This window comes from Bombus huntii, chromosome 11, assembly GCF_024542735.1.
Source record: "Bombus huntii isolate Logan2020A chromosome 11, iyBomHunt1.1, whole genome shotgun sequence".
NCBI classification, from domain to species: domain Eukaryota; kingdom Metazoa; phylum Arthropoda; class Insecta; order Hymenoptera; family Apidae; genus Bombus; species Bombus huntii.
This window is the reverse complement of record NC_066248.1, coordinates 11,591,871-11,607,554: the sequence shown is the minus strand read 5'-3', so window position 1 is coordinate 11,607,554 and position 15,684 is coordinate 11,591,871. Positions and strand designations below refer to the sequence as shown.

General features: G+C 37.4%; 1 protein-coding gene across 24 annotated transcripts in view; it reads left to right on the top strand.

Annotated features, from left to right (window-relative positions):
• Positions 1-15,684, top strand: part of LOC126871101 (disks large 1 tumor suppressor protein) — a 529,262-nt gene that overhangs the window by 132,890 nt on the left and 380,688 nt on the right. For 4 of the 24 annotated variants that reach the window (XM_050629516.1, XM_050629518.1, XM_050629519.1 and 1 more), the window contains exon 1: positions 14,123-14,694. The exons of 10 other annotated variants lie outside the window; for them this stretch is intronic. The gene's annotated coding sequence lies outside the window, so the exon portion shown is untranslated. Of the gene's footprint in view, positions 1-14,120; positions 14,695-15,684 lie in introns of those variants that run through there. 10 more of the 24 variants (XM_050629517.1, XM_050629515.1, XM_050629524.1 and 7 more) reach the window with 7 other exon arrangements.

The following is a 15,684-nucleotide window of genomic DNA, read 5'->3' as shown; positions in this document are numbered from 1 at the left end:
ATTCTTGTCCCCACTAGGGAGAAATTGTGAATAAATTAAGCGTGAACATGTAGCATGTAAATGAAGCATGTAAACAAACATTTAATATCGTAATGTAATCTGCCATTAGGTGGATTTCTAATCGTTTTTATCGATGTTCGTTAAATAATGGGACTCGACTCGGTATCTTTTGGCCGATGAAAGATTCACTTTTCGGGGGGAAGAAAATCGTAAACTCAATCCTTTTACTATTTCTCTGTAGACAGAATTATCAATAGGTACAGTAGATACGCGTATCTGTTGTTTCCTTTTGCCTCTTTTTCTCCTACTTTATTTCACAGCCCTGCGGCTACGGCCTTTAAATTCACAAAACTTTCTTAATTTTAAAGGTACGAGCTCAAACAATGAAACTCGAAAAGGCTCAAAACGATCGCGAAATTATTTTTTCCTCCGGTTCGGTTTTAATTGACTCTTTTATTCCATCGTTGCATCGATTCGAATTTTCTCAACAACCTCCCAGAGAAATTTATCCCATGAATCTGGATCGCTCTGATCAATCGGTCGCGATATAAAAAGCCTTTCAACGCGGTTCGATGCTCGTGTAAAATCTATTGACTAGGAGAAATCGACCGAACTTCCGACATTTGAGCTAATTTGAGCGAGTACATCGAAGCTCTTAGAACATACTGAACTCTAGTGGAGCGCGTGCAAGTTTTAGCTACTTGCCAGACGTGTTCGTGACGTAACAGAAATTAGACATCAGGAGTAGTTCAGATACTGCTTGATTTTTATAAAAGTTTTCAGCTATATTGCAGATTTATAACGTATAAGTTTAGGATGTTCTGATTTCATATATTTTCTTACAGATTTATTTATGTAAAATCAACAATATTTTATATTATAATAAATATTTTATACTCATATTTTTACAAATTATCGCTAAATTGTTTCAAATAACGTTTGCTTATATCTTTTGTATTTAAGTTATCCCATAACTCCGTCGGCTCTGCTTTCTTTCTTTCCTCCGTTGTTCCTTCCATGTTCGATGGTTTCTCTTCTTCTAAATCAACGCTTACAAAAGTTTTAAACGAGAAGCCAGCAGAATCGGTGCTCGTATTATTACCATAAAAGCGGAAACTGCCATATTTCATCGAGCCGATTTGCGAAACAGGAGTAATCGAGTTCTTTCGTTGAGTCTTTTCGTCTCGTAACAATGCCCCTGGCCCCTTACTGCATCGAGGTAATTCCACGTCTTATCGCGTGCCACTTTCTCCCTCTCCAAAAGAAAAATATCCCTTTGTATCAGCTACCGGTGGGAACTTTCTCGTTCTTTGTTTCTTAAACGATTGTGTTGTTTGTGCCTCTAGTTCTCCACGACGAGCATCCTAAGTTACCGTGCTCACTATCGTGCCACGCTTCCATCGATACTTTCCCATTTACCGTGGACAATAGTTGTTTCTATACGTACGACACATGGTGACCAATTGTCGTTATATCTGAACCACAAGGAATTTTAATATTTTATGTTGACATTCACAGTTTACGATAGTAGAAATATCGAAAAGTTAACGTTTAAAGGCGATACAAAATTATTATTTTGTCCGGATTATTAAGAACCGATTAAATCTTTAAATCGACTTGTAGTTACAATTCAAGATCTGCAATAGTAGAAAAATTGAAATCTCTCTCAGAAATATGTAAATCTGATACAGAATAGGGGTTGGACATCGAATTTTCAGAAATACTTTTGCTAAAATGTCTAAGCTGTTATCAAATTTCATCTTTCAATCTCTTTACTCTTTTGGAAATATCTATTTACCTAAATATCGCAAAATCGAATACGAGTAGAATGGTGGTTCCTGGTTAACGAAAACGAATTGAACAACACGGGAAGGAAGAACGCGTTTCCTTTAACGGGGACCGTACATACACATTAGTTTGCTATTTTACATTGTTCAGAAGAGAACCGTCGCGTCGGCGCAAGTATGTCAGCCGGTGTTTCATAGGAGGAACAATGGTCGCGGCAGGCGCAGTGTAAAGTGACGATACAACAGCTCGCGTGGAACAAAAGCGATGCGGGCATACTTGTTTAAAACGCTTATGTCGATGTCTCAATTGTATCGTTCTGCCTCCTCCTATCACTCCTCTTTACTCTTCTCTCTGTCTTTTACCATTCTGTACTGCATTTTCCACTGGCCCCTTGCAAAATTGATATTTGCATTCTCCCCACGACTACACCGAGATTACTCGTTTCTGTTCCAATTTCTAGCATCGCGTAAACTATTCGAACAGATAAACCGTGCATCCTCGACCGTGTCACGGAAATGCATGACCGAGAGAGGTGTTTCAATTCAATCCAAACACATTTTCATGCATACACGTGTTATTGAAAAAGTTTCACCCCTCGATTTAGTCGTTGTCGATTGTTCCACTGTCATCAAAAAGTTTTTGGAAGATAAAGTTATAATAGGGGGTGGGAATAATTTCCGAATAATTTATTTTTGGTACTTCTCGTGAATATTTTTCTAAGCTCAAATATAAAGGAATGTTTTGCAGCGTTATTAGAGTATTGAAGGATTATGAATTATTTTGAAATGGTATTTCTGAATCATTAAATAGAAGTATTCAAATTTCTAAAAGTAATGGAAATACAGGAGGAAAAGCTGATGAAAGTTTACTCGTTACGTTTTCAACGCGCGCGCCAGCGTGAACTAGTTACTGGCAGCATTTTTCGGCGAAAAAATATGAGATTTCGTCATCGTGAGAAGTGGGCCGATTTTATTTCTTTGAACGAATCGTCGCGAGGTCGAGGCACTGATCACGAAATGAATAGTGTTGGATAATGGACTTTCAAAGCACGCGCGAAACCAAAAACAGGCGAAACACGTTTGTTAGGATAATTGTAAAAGGTTTTTATATTCCGTAGAAACTGTTTAATTGTCGTTTGATTGTTTTTTTACCGATAAATGCAACCGTCCAATCATTTTTTCTTTCCATTCTGATTCTTCTTCTTTCTTTTTTTTTTTTTTTTTTTTGTAAGAAACTAAAGGATTACAAATGTTCTTAATCCCCAAAATTGGAAAAGGAAATGGAAAACGTCTAAGGAATTCTTTAGGAGGGAAATAGAAAAAAACTTTCACGCAATCATAAGAAGGATGTTTGACCCGCAAATTTGGCTGGTTTCTTTTCAACAAAAAATCCCAGGATATTTCGCTCTAACGCAATCTCTACATCTTTTAGATGTACCTGTTTAACGCTAAAACTACTGACTAGTGGTAGCTAAATTTACTACATACGAGTGATTATCCACAATTAAAATATAATGAAAATGAATAAAAAAATACAATAATGTTTTATTCTCGAAAAACGTAGATATTCATTTCCCCAAAAGTATTGATGCATTTTTAGTAATTGTAAAAACAAGGTACTAAAACCTAAAACTCATAACGTTCATAAATTTGATAATTCAGTGTTTTTTAACATTCTTTTCAAATTATGATCAATGAATTGATCTAAAGAAGTCCAATCTGAATTCCAGTAATTAAGATCGTTTTTGGCTACTGAACGCAGACAAATCAACAGTCTTTATCTTATGGACACAAACATTTCGCAGCTTGCAATTAACGAATTCTTTAGTTAATTACCTTATTGAGAAAAGTGGTAAAAGATCGTTGACATAGAAAATAATCTGAAATATCAAACCATTTTGCGAATTAATCTACGAGACAGAAAATGATGTGTGATAAGTGTATCTCGTACCTCAATGTCATAACGATTCACATATATCATAAAGTAGAATCTTCGTTCTCGATTCGACTTTTATCATCCTGTTGGATCGAGAACGCGTACCACCGAGTTACTTTTCCATGAGTGAGACTGGAATTAGGATTCCTCTAGCCTAATGGCACGTGAAGCGAGAAATGCTTGCGTGCCAGATACATTTTCCTTTTGGTAATTATATCGATCAATTTAAGACGTCGGTGCCCGGAAGCAACGCAAGAGGAAGAATGTTAGGTTTAGATCGAGGTATTTAGAAACGTTAATTCCTTTCAAACTGGAATAACGACCATTAGCTAATGTCAAGTCTTAGGAAGAAGTGTTTGTTAGCGACTTAAATGGTTTGGTTAATTGGAGTACTTTGTATTAAATGAAAAGTTTGAATTGAAAGTTCTAGCTTGAACAACCATTGTTCTTTCCCTCTCTAAGTCGATAATTTTCAAACTCTTAACAAAAGAAGAATTGTACACTGGTTTGAAAAGAAATAGTTGAGCTATCGAATTTCGTATGCGTTCTTGTGTAAGTCTGTTGCATGGTGCATGCAAGTTTGCGATGCAGAGCCATAGCACGCGCTCTTAAGTTCGGCAACTAGTTCACAATCCCATAATCCCTGTTCGGGGCTTAGCATTCTCGTGGTGACGTGCCAATCGCTATTGAAAAGCAGGACAGAAACTCTCGGGTTCTATGTGTCCTAATTAGAACTTAGAGTTTTCCTGTCTATGAGCAACTAAATTAAAGTGTGAATACTCTCATATGTCGAATAACTACTATTGTGTTCTCACGAGCTCAAATTGAATTTCACGCAATCATTCGGTATATGGCAAAATAATATTCTCTCTATCGTTTCCATTTCTGTATTCTACGTTGCCTTCATATTTAGGCCGTGTTTGTAAAGATGAATAAAATCTTCGTTGATTCATATGTCGAAATTTTGTCTCCACGGCTTGCTCTTTGAAAACCAACCTTTCAACGACACGTGAAGAAACCTCCTAATCTCCTGAAGTTACACATTGAAAAGTGATATTTTTCGGTAACTATAATTAGTCTTTTGATGGCAGTTAGAACTAGAGAGAAAAAAAGAGATTGGCTAAATAATTTGGTCAGAGGAATCCTCATTTGTTGACATTCTTATGACGTCAAAGAGTGAATTCATCTAGATTTTTACTTTTCATGATATAGTATAAATTCATATTGGAAACCATAAATTCGAGTAGTTGCATCGATATCAATTTGTCTATATCAGCTATTTATATACACACTTTATATACTTCTGTATCTCTTTCCGTCGTTTCTTTTTTAATATTTTTAACATATTTTTAATATATTTATAACTTGTTTTCTTTATGTTTCAGGTAAGCGACTTCTCAGCTTTCTTCTCATGAACATTTTTCAAATTACGCACGTAAGTTTAAAACTTCTTGTACTTATATCTATGAATCGGTAGCTCTTTACAACTTGAATAATGCCAATTAAACATTATAAAATCAGCAAAATTCATAAAAGGTCGCGTTAAACGCTATCATTTCTCTTAAGCATTAAACTTCTCGTTATTTATTCGCAATCCTAGGCTGACAGCTTCCGTGCATAAATGATTAAATGAGAAATGAGGTAGCCATCACGATATAATAAGGTCCTTAATTAATCAAGTAGTGACACTGATTGATGCAGTGACTAACTTAATACTTATACTTCGTAGAGCCTTAACCAATTTTTCGTGTTCTAACTTTATCAACTATTTTGTCAATCCGCGAATTGACACATATCAATGTGTTAGAAAAAACAAAAAAAATGAAACAAAAAGACAAAGGACAGTACAAGATTCAAAAATACTAAGGAGATGAATTATGCAATGTTTGCTTATTTGCATAGATAAATATCTATCGATTCGTCTGTTTAAATATCTCATTGTTAAGCAAGTGAACTTTGACTCTTGGTCGGTTCCATAACCTTTCTACATTGTGGAGACTATGATGCATACGATGATAATTTACGTTAGTGTTGGTGCATCTGTAATTTCATTCCATTGTTACCATTTTGAAACTTTTGAGTATGCTAATCGCCGATTGCACATATCATTTGAATAATATGGTTTACTACGTTCGTTTGAATTCTGATACGCATATATTTATACTAACCTTGTAATATTTCAGTTCATTGAACTCTACGATGTAGTTTCTCTTATGTTTTATTAATAAGTATCTACAAATATCATTTTTATATAAATATCGTCATAATTGGTAAATTAAATTACAGTCAGTTCAATCGAAACGATTAAATTATTCATTGAAGTAATATTTATATCGGTAGTTTTCGTTAAAAGCATCTTCTTTCATTCATTAGGGTATATTTTGTAATTTTGTGATTAAAGGTGCATTCACGATCATAATAAAAACGTATTATATCAAATACACAATTTTTCATGATTTCAATATGATTTCATATTTCAACGTTCCTTTGAAGCAGATTTCGTATATTTTCTTTGATAGAAGTTGTAGAAAAGAATGAAATTTATGATTAAATTGGTCGCCGAGATAGTGCCTGGTAGTTTTGTTACAGGACAAGACGGAAGAAGCGATTGCACATTTTGTATCAGTAAAATTATAAGTTGTGCCTGATGTAACGAGAAAAATAGTATATTCAAATTGACTAAATAAGTTATGATTAAACTTAAAATTTAATTTGCACTTACCATTTGCACGATGGTCAATATTGGTTTATACGTAGCTAATATTCTCCGAAACTTTGAACCAAACGTGCTAAGGAAGTAATAGGTATACATGATCACGTGTACGCCACAGTTTACGAGTGGAGTGAACGAAGACATCGCCACCGGCACATATTTTGTCGTAAGCCAACATAATAAGATCGTAGTTACATGATGGTATAGATGCAAAAATGAAACTTGTTCCTTCTTCTTTCTAAGAACGAAGACGAACGTTTCCACGAAATGGATCAATTTCAACATTGTTACTAACCACATTATGTAAGTTAACTATAATAACAAAATTATTAATGAATAAAGTTCTTTGATAAATAGATTAAGATTGATAAACAAAATTGTACATATTAATTGGTTCGTAATAATTGTGATGATTAACGCACCTTGAGAGGCCCAGGTTTATACGAAAAATCTGGTATTTCACAGTACATGGTTATTTCAGTGAACCAGCCTACAGTGATGAATTGCTGCACCACATACGTGTTAGCGATAATTTGAAAGACATTGTAGTATTTCATGAAGGTTTTCAAGTCGTAGGGTTTTCTATCTTTCATGAATTCGGGACCATATTTGAGAACAAAGTATAAGTACAACGATACGATAGAAGGTATAATAACAGGCGATCCGATAAATGGTAAACCATTTGTCCTTGGATCTAAAAATTAGCAAGCAGGATTATGAGTATTCCTTGTACGAATTTGTCTTGGAAATGCTGAGTTTTCGGTACTCACCAGCATTCTGATTCCAATAAAAGTCGTAAAGCTCTACGAATCCCATGCTTGATATTTTCTCCGTTTCTGTCATTTGCGATCCACGATCCATTCTTGGCTTTTTACTAGAATATTTTGCTCATACCGATCATTGCAGCTTTATGTCTATGACCGTAATGAAACTCCTTACGTCAATTGATGTATAATAGTAACTATTCGACGTTCGCCGTGAACAGGAGGTATTTATACATGTGAACAATGGGTGCACTCTTGTGTCACACAAATACATTTGTATACGCATATGTAAGTACATTTATATCTACATACATCAAAATATACATGCGCATTAATTTAATTAAATACGAATGTCTTTCTGATAAGTAAAGATCACAAGATTAGAGGTATTAGTAAGTAAGTAGTGACAAAATGGAATGATACTTATCACGTTAAACGTTATTCACAGTTTTATAATATAACTTGGTGCCCGCATTCAGAAAGATTGGCAAGACAAATTGAGTTACAATGTTATAAAAAATTACATTATAACTTTATACATAGCGAACTCTATTAAATATAAAAATTATAAAAAAGTCAGTATTTTCACACTATAAATTAAACATTGCTCCTATAACTTCTTTCCTCGTCGATTAATACGTTATTCGTGTTTCATTAAGATATTCGCATAATAAGTTAGTCAATGATGTAAATTGGTTACGTACCAAATTCTTGGAAATTTAATAGACCTAATAAGCTAAGGGTGGGGATCCCGACGAAGAAATAATCGAAAAGTTAGTCGGAGCTTGAGTTCTCTGGAGAACATATTAAGTATCGCTGATTAAGGTAGCTTAGTCAAAACGGATAGAAGGGAATCGATACCAATTCAACTATTTAATTCCTCGCTCTACGAGGAACGCCTCTTAAAATCGAAGAAAACCTCGAACGATAATGAAAAAAGTTGACCGCGCCTTCACCTTGGCTGCGTTTCGTTGGAAATTAATGCAAATGAGTATTGATATTTTTATCCCATGCCGCATCTACGAATAATCTGGTGGTCTCCGCCAAATCGGCAAAACCCAAACATTTTTCTATCGAGATTCGAGACTCGAATGCATCGCGTTATTTATCCAACTCGAGTCGCTAGGAGAGCATCGAGGTTCACAAGTAAATTCAAAGCCAAACCCAGAGCCGAGTTTCTTGACTCGATTCGCCGAATTTTCGATACTCAAATATCGAAACTTAATATTGGAGTCTTATTTCGACAAGGCCGTAACGTTCATCCTTTGATCTAGTCAACTTCAAAATTTCCAATATTCGATCTGAGCCTTGTCTTGCGAGCACGAAGGAACTCATATGGATCTGGCCTGCATCCGAAGTTGCAAGAGGTCGGGCTCAGGTTAAAAGTTAAAGAGAGTCAAGCCAGGCCATGAAGTAGTAATCGGGCAGTTAAGGTAGCCGGCTGTTTCGAGCCCATAAAGTTGCTAGTGGGATGTATTAAGCATCGCTAATCGAGGTAGTTTAGTCGACAGGGATGCTGGCAAGAGTAGAGTGGTAACTTGGTCGACAGGGAGGGGGATGTTAGGACGGCAGGGGAAGAGCATTAGCTGCCCCCCAGAGCCTCCCGCTAAGTGCTGCAATTTATTTTATTACCCTTCGCGCGTCTACGTTTGGAAACCTTTGGTCGACGCGCTTCCATTCGTGGCGAAAACACCAATAGGTCGCGGAAACGTAATTTACACCGAGAGTTGCGGAGAGTCGCGGTGCGAACTAAACTAGAGAACGAGTAGAAAATGTATTGACGGGCGAAAACAGAGGGCGTTTTGTTCGCTGTCGTTGGCACTTCGTTTCTGTCGACATTTCAGCTTTTCCCTCCTTCCGCAGCCCGCGGGAAGTCTGATCTGATTTTCCTTTCGATTGTCTCTTGATTTACAGCGCCAAATCTCGACGAATACTAGATATGGACGTACTCGCGTACATGCGTATGCATATATTTTCAGGATGGAAAGAAGTTATATGCAGTACTAAATTTAAATTCACATAGAAATGTTTAAGGTGAGTTATTAAAAATTTCCACTTTATTTTCATATTTGATATTCATTTTTCTTTGATATTTTTTACGCCCACGATGACTGGAATACAGTGGGTTTCATAAAAGAGAAAATTTGATCTTGAATAATTATGACATAATTTTCTTCCATTGTATACGTTTGTGTAAGTCATCGTCAGAAGAATAAGTACGAACGTCGAACGATTCGAGCGTATAGCAGTAGAAACATCATGAAAACGAGGTCACCCAAATTTCACGATGATGATTATTGGCGAAGTTCAATAAACTCGAATTGCATTTTTTTTCCGAGAACGAGTTTCGAAACGTAGTTTTCCGGAATTGGTAATTGCTTTTTTACGAGACACGATAGTGATTCTTCTCTACGTACGTAACTGTGTATTTTTTCTCACAGATTGATGTTTCAATTAACTTTTTCTTCATAACAGAAGCATGTTGCATAGAAATAGCTTCTGTTTCGTGCGAAGCATAAAATAACACGTATATTTAATTATTTCCACGCGTACCTATACCACGAGTGAAAAACCAAAAGGAAATCAAATATTGAACATATGCTATCAGAGTTGCTGTTCCAAACCTACTAGAATAGCAACGAGTACACACGAAAATGCACGCTGTGCTCTTTGGCCTGGACAATCGTTCAGAGTATTGTTTGGAAGGAAAACGGAAGAAAAAGAAGAGACACAAAATAGAGAGCCTCTGTGTCAGCCGAGAGGCACGTTTAAAGCGGCACGAAGGCAAAATAGCGAAAAAGGGCGGGGACGAGGGTTGCGCGTGACAGAACAAGAGCAAGCTACTCGAAGGAAAAGCTAAAATTTCGACCGCGCGGCAATTGGACTGCGATTCGTTGTAGGATTACCGTATTGCTCGGCAACACATGAAATAATTCTACACGGCTAATATGATATAAATCCGGCGCGGTGGCTGGCGTTTTCCGCTCGGGAGGCAGACTTAAATGCGACTTAACGCGCTTCGAATACGCTGTTTAAATGTGGTACAGTTTGTTCGATGTTTAAACGCATCGAGAAGCTTTAGAGAATAATTCTCGTCCCCGTATTTATAGCGGATAATTCACATCGATTCGATTGGTCCAAACATGTGTTGGTTAGCTTCATTGCACGTAGAAATTCTTTTATATCATTTCTGACGATAAATTTCAGGAATTATATTTCTAAGGAAAAGTCTGGAACTTTGATTCCTGCCTTCCAGGAATAGCACCTAGAATTAGCACATGAATTAGCTCATTCGATTAGATGTAAGGGTTTCAATGTGAGAAAGCGATACAAGTGAATTTTTTATTTAAAATGAATTAAATAGAAACTAAGAAAAGATGAATATTATTTATTGTAGTATTTCATATGTACAGTATTTGATAGAGAATTGTAATCCATATTATGATATGGCACAAATGGTTACAAATTTCCTTTATATATACTTACACATTATGTTATTACTTATACTTATGCATTTAAGTATACTTATTATATCATTACCATTAGTATTCTATTATACTGCAACCTCGTTCCGTATTTTCAAGACCAGATTACATTATTTTAATACAAAGCTCTATCCTGTTCGCACTTGCAGAAAAGAAATGTAACGACAATCTGGAACACAACAGCAAATTAACTTTAAGGTTACCTTAACCTTACCTTAGCTCCTGTATCGTTATTACTTTCTTTTATTTTTATCTTCCTCGTGGCACAAAGGGATTGCAGTCATTTCCGGCATTCTACCGTGTAATGATTACACAGGGTAAAATTAGGGAACTTTTCGTTGGCATTTAATACCAGGTCGTTTCGTTGTATTCCAATATACCGTTCATCGACAGTATCGAAGGCAACGCGGAACAATTGTAAAAAGCTGACGCAGAACACGCCGTCGATTTAAATGTAATGCGACGGGAGAGTCAATAAAAATGAAAATAGCGGCCGTAGTAAGGAACATTGAAAACTCGTCGCGTTCATTGCGGAACGGCCTAGAAAGCTCGTCGCTCCGACTCCGATAGAAATAGAAAATTACCATAACGATTGTCGATATTTGTTCCATCAATCAACAGGTTCTGTGCAAATTTTGCGCAAATTCTGATTGCAATTATTTATCGTGTTTCATTTAATAAAAAGAATTAATACAAACAAAAAATTGGCAATTATAAATTGAATATAAATAGATTTTCAACCATTTACAATTCATGCGAACTCCTGGATAGATTGATAAATATGCAGAATAAATCTGGGAATAGAAATTTCGGTCAACTTAATACGACATAAAACTCAATAATGTTTTTGTATAATTGATTTGTTATAGAAAAAGTGGGAAAATATGTTCGCGGAGGTGGAAATTGAGTAGAATCAGTTAGCAGATAGGGAAAGGTAGGAGCGCAAGTCCAATTGATTTTAAAAACGATTTCCCAAAAACGATTTGGATCGCTGGTAATCCCAGGGCTCCGCTTGTCGAAAGTAACGAACAAGTGGAACAAACGGTACCAGCCAGAAAAAGCTGCGGAGTCAGAGGAATTTCACCAGACGACGCTATTTTTTAATTTACCAGCATTTCACGTCCGTTGTTCTATTTCCTTTTCTCCTTGTCTCTTCTGTTTTATGTTTCTACCTTTTTCTATCTGGAAAACGGAAATATTTGCAATTCAAAATTTAATGCTTGGTTTCTTAATTAAGTAATTGGAAGGTAGCGTGACGTCGACCAAGCAAACCTATCAATTACATGCTCGATTGGACCGAGAGGTTTGTATCAGAACGTCAGTTCCACTGTCGCAGATACAACTAGGGAACGAATAACGAGAACAGAGAGGGATTGGAAAATAGGAGTCGAATAGGTTGAAAGAGAGATCTGAACAGAGAAATATACCGTTGGAATCGTGTAGAGCAATGATGAGAAGTGTAAAAAATCAACGAGGTTAGGAGAAGAGATCGTTAACAGAGGAGTCGAATAGTTGCTGGAATGAAAAAAAAAAAAAAAATATAGAAAATTTTGATACAATAAAAAATATCTAATAACGATGAATGTTAATAAAAGAAGTCAAATTTTTGTAGTATTCGAATACCAAAATGGAGGAAACAGAAAAGCGGCAAGAAAAATAGTGCAGTAGGATATATAAAGATTAACAAAGAATCGAGCAAACAAGAGTTAACTCTCTAATTATCTATTCCGAAAGAAAGAAAAGAAAATGTGTTTGACGAAAGGGACAAAAGAAATAAATCGAGAAAAGGAAGAAAGACGAGACAAACTAGGACCGACGAGAAATACGTAATAGTAGCGAAAAATTTAGTAAACAATGATGCAAAGAATGAAATAACATGGGAAGTATTATGAGACAGAAAGAAAGAATGCAGGCACAGATAAGAAAGAAACAAGAGGAAGAAAGAGAAAACAGGTTGGTGGGATTGAGAAGGACGGAGGAACGGAGGGATCGTCGTGGCGTTTGCGCCTGGGGTTGTCGAGGACAGCGCGAAGAGGGTGTGCAAGGGTGATCGGCGTAGGTGGTGGCGCTTGGAGGGTGGGAGGACAGGGAAAGGCGTGGAATTGGTGGAGGCAGTCAGTGGCTCGCCGCGCGCCACAACGACCGTCGGATCTAGCCGTTGAGTTTTTCCACTTGTTACCGTATCGCACCCACGTCCATACTGTACTCTTCTCCTCTACCCCACCGTTTGATTTTTTTCCTTTCCATTTGTTTCGTTCGCTACTTTGGACTGTGAACGTGCGTCCTATTTGTCTGCACAAGTTCGATCACACAACCCGCGTTCTCGTCAAATTCTCAAGTCTCCAGGATTGTGATCTGTGATCCAGTGCTTGCGGCTGTCGACTAATCCTGATCTAGTGTTCTGAGAAATGAATGCGTTGGTTACAGTGTGAAATCAAATGTTATTACCAACGAAACGCAACATAACTAACGGAGAAATGTAACGAGAATGAAAATATTCATCAACATAGTATTTTGTGAGTGAAGGAAAAATCGAAAAGTGAGCCATGTATTTTCAAGTATGTTCCTTGAGGGAAAAAATTGTTCCCTTGGTTTTTTGGTTCAAATGTGACATCTTGGTTCGCCCCTACGTGTTTTCCGTGGATAAGCTGATGTAAATATCTTTCGCACGAGAACGAGATCCGTGTGTACTTTTTATTAAAGTTTCGTGTACACTTTTCTCTCGCGCCGGATTATATTTTGCACCCGGTCTCTGTGCACGTTCCACGTTTCTTCGACGAAGCTTGGAAAGCTTAGGCGTCTCGTGTGACCGAAAGTGTAGCATAGCTTAATCCGAAAAATTATAATTGCAAATCCGAGACCGCATACTTTCGCACGACTGTATTTTGAATACATTATACAAATTGAACGTTGCATAAGTCTTCCTTACTTCTGCGGAATTTTATAACCTCTATAGCAGCTTTGACTCTTCTCGACTTTCTATTATTAAAGTGTGCCGACCGCTTATCAGCTTCACCACCGACGTTACACCACGGGACTTCCGATTCTTGCCTTCTCTGATTCTCACGAATGCCATTTTGCGCGAGGAAAATTTGCACCTCGAAAACGTTTCCTTGTTCAGACGCGATAAATTTACGATAAATTCGCGATACCGGTTACAAATCATCCAGAACGTCTTTTATTAAGGAAACAAAAAGGAGAAAATGAAATAAATGCGGAGCTGCGCCATTGTATCAAACCAGACAAATTACGATGTAATTAATCTTCCCGATCGCGAAAAGCTCTAGTCTAACTTTCGAGAAATTTCTCGGATTACGCGGTGCTGCATTTTCGTCGATGTTAATTTCTTACCACCACAAGACTTTTAATTACACACCACGATCTCGTTCGTATAGAAAGCATTTACATCCAACCTCAACAGCATCTGTTTACGTGACCAGTGTAACTAGTTGACTTAACCCAAGCTCGTGAACAAGTTCTCGTTTTCACGGAACGTTCTCTATGGATCGTCTAATAATCGCAACGGGGAATTTTCAAAGGATGTTGCAGATTCTACATTACTACTGAAACTTCGAGGGAACACGCGCTGTAACCTGGATTAGGTGCACTTGGAAACTCTGGTGCACCATATTTTTGTCGAATTTTCATTTCATCGAGTATTCACATTGCCCTCTCGTGTGAAAAAGACGCGTTCGTCCGTGAACGATCAGCCGTGAATCGAAAGCCTGGATTAATTCGCGGCTGAATGGGATCGCCGGTGCATCGACCTCTCGTCGAGTATAATACCTGTTGTCCGAATTTTACTATTTTTTTTCACTCATCTTTTTTTCTTTGCTCTTTACCTGGCTCTTTCACGAGAAGCTCAAGTGAAAAGTGAATGACGTTCAGCTTTCGTCGACCGTCCTCGATCTTGGGATAATAATGTTCGGCGGCAGACGGTCGGTTGCTTTGTTCGGCGCGATGATTCGCCTGTTTCCTGTTTGATGAATCTCTACAGACTTCAAAGCAGGTAACGTAGCACGCGTACCATCGAGAAAGTACTGTCCGAGGAGGATCCTTCTTTTTTTATTCTTTTTAATTTTTCCTTTCTTTTCCTCTTGTTCGTCCTTCGCGCGAAGACGCGAACACAAAGAAAGCGGTTGTTATGCGTTGCTTTTGTCGATCTTCTAAAGTACTGAAATTGCTGGCACTCTTACAAACAAAAAATGGTTTTTCTATGCCCATTACCAGCCAAATGGGGAACAACCGTGATCACACAGAGGCGCGTTCGCGTTACCCGTAAATGGGAGAAAGTGGAACGATCCTCACCTTTTTCCCATCGGTCTCTCGTTACCTCTACTAGAACTGGTTGTACTTCATAGGCTTTTCCCAATGGAACGGTCATTCGTTACCGTTTCCGCTACATTCGTTACATTCGTTCCATATTTTTTCTGCGCTAAACAAAAGAATACGTCGGTTCTCCGTTTTTAACGATCAATTTATAGGAAATAAATGTCGGCATTGACAAACATTTGTGTAAAAGCTATGCGACAAAAGAAAAGCACGAGAAGACATCTTAGACTTTCCTTGCGAAAGAAACGCAAAAGTTCCGTAGTTATCTCCCGTCTTTCGTTGTAATATACATATTTAAATAGTTTCAAGGAACGGCGTAGGATAGGCAAAGAGTCCTAATTTCCAGCTAAGAAGTCGCGAGATGGTTCCGCCGTCGAGTAAATCTGCCGGAATGCGCAATAACAGGATGCAAATAACGAAGTACTTACGCTTCCCTTTTTTTCATTTTCGACGACAGTTTTATCGAATGCGAAACACAGAGGCATTTGTTGCATCTTCTCTTGCTTTCCTCCTCCTCCTTCTACTGCGAAGCTTATCGAATACCGTAAAGGAAACACGAAACGCGACACGACGGTCGATGGGATTTACGAACCGGTTAATTTACCCCATTCCGTGTTCCATTTCTCTTGATTCGAGTTCGGTGACTCATTCTCTTTTATCCTGCTCA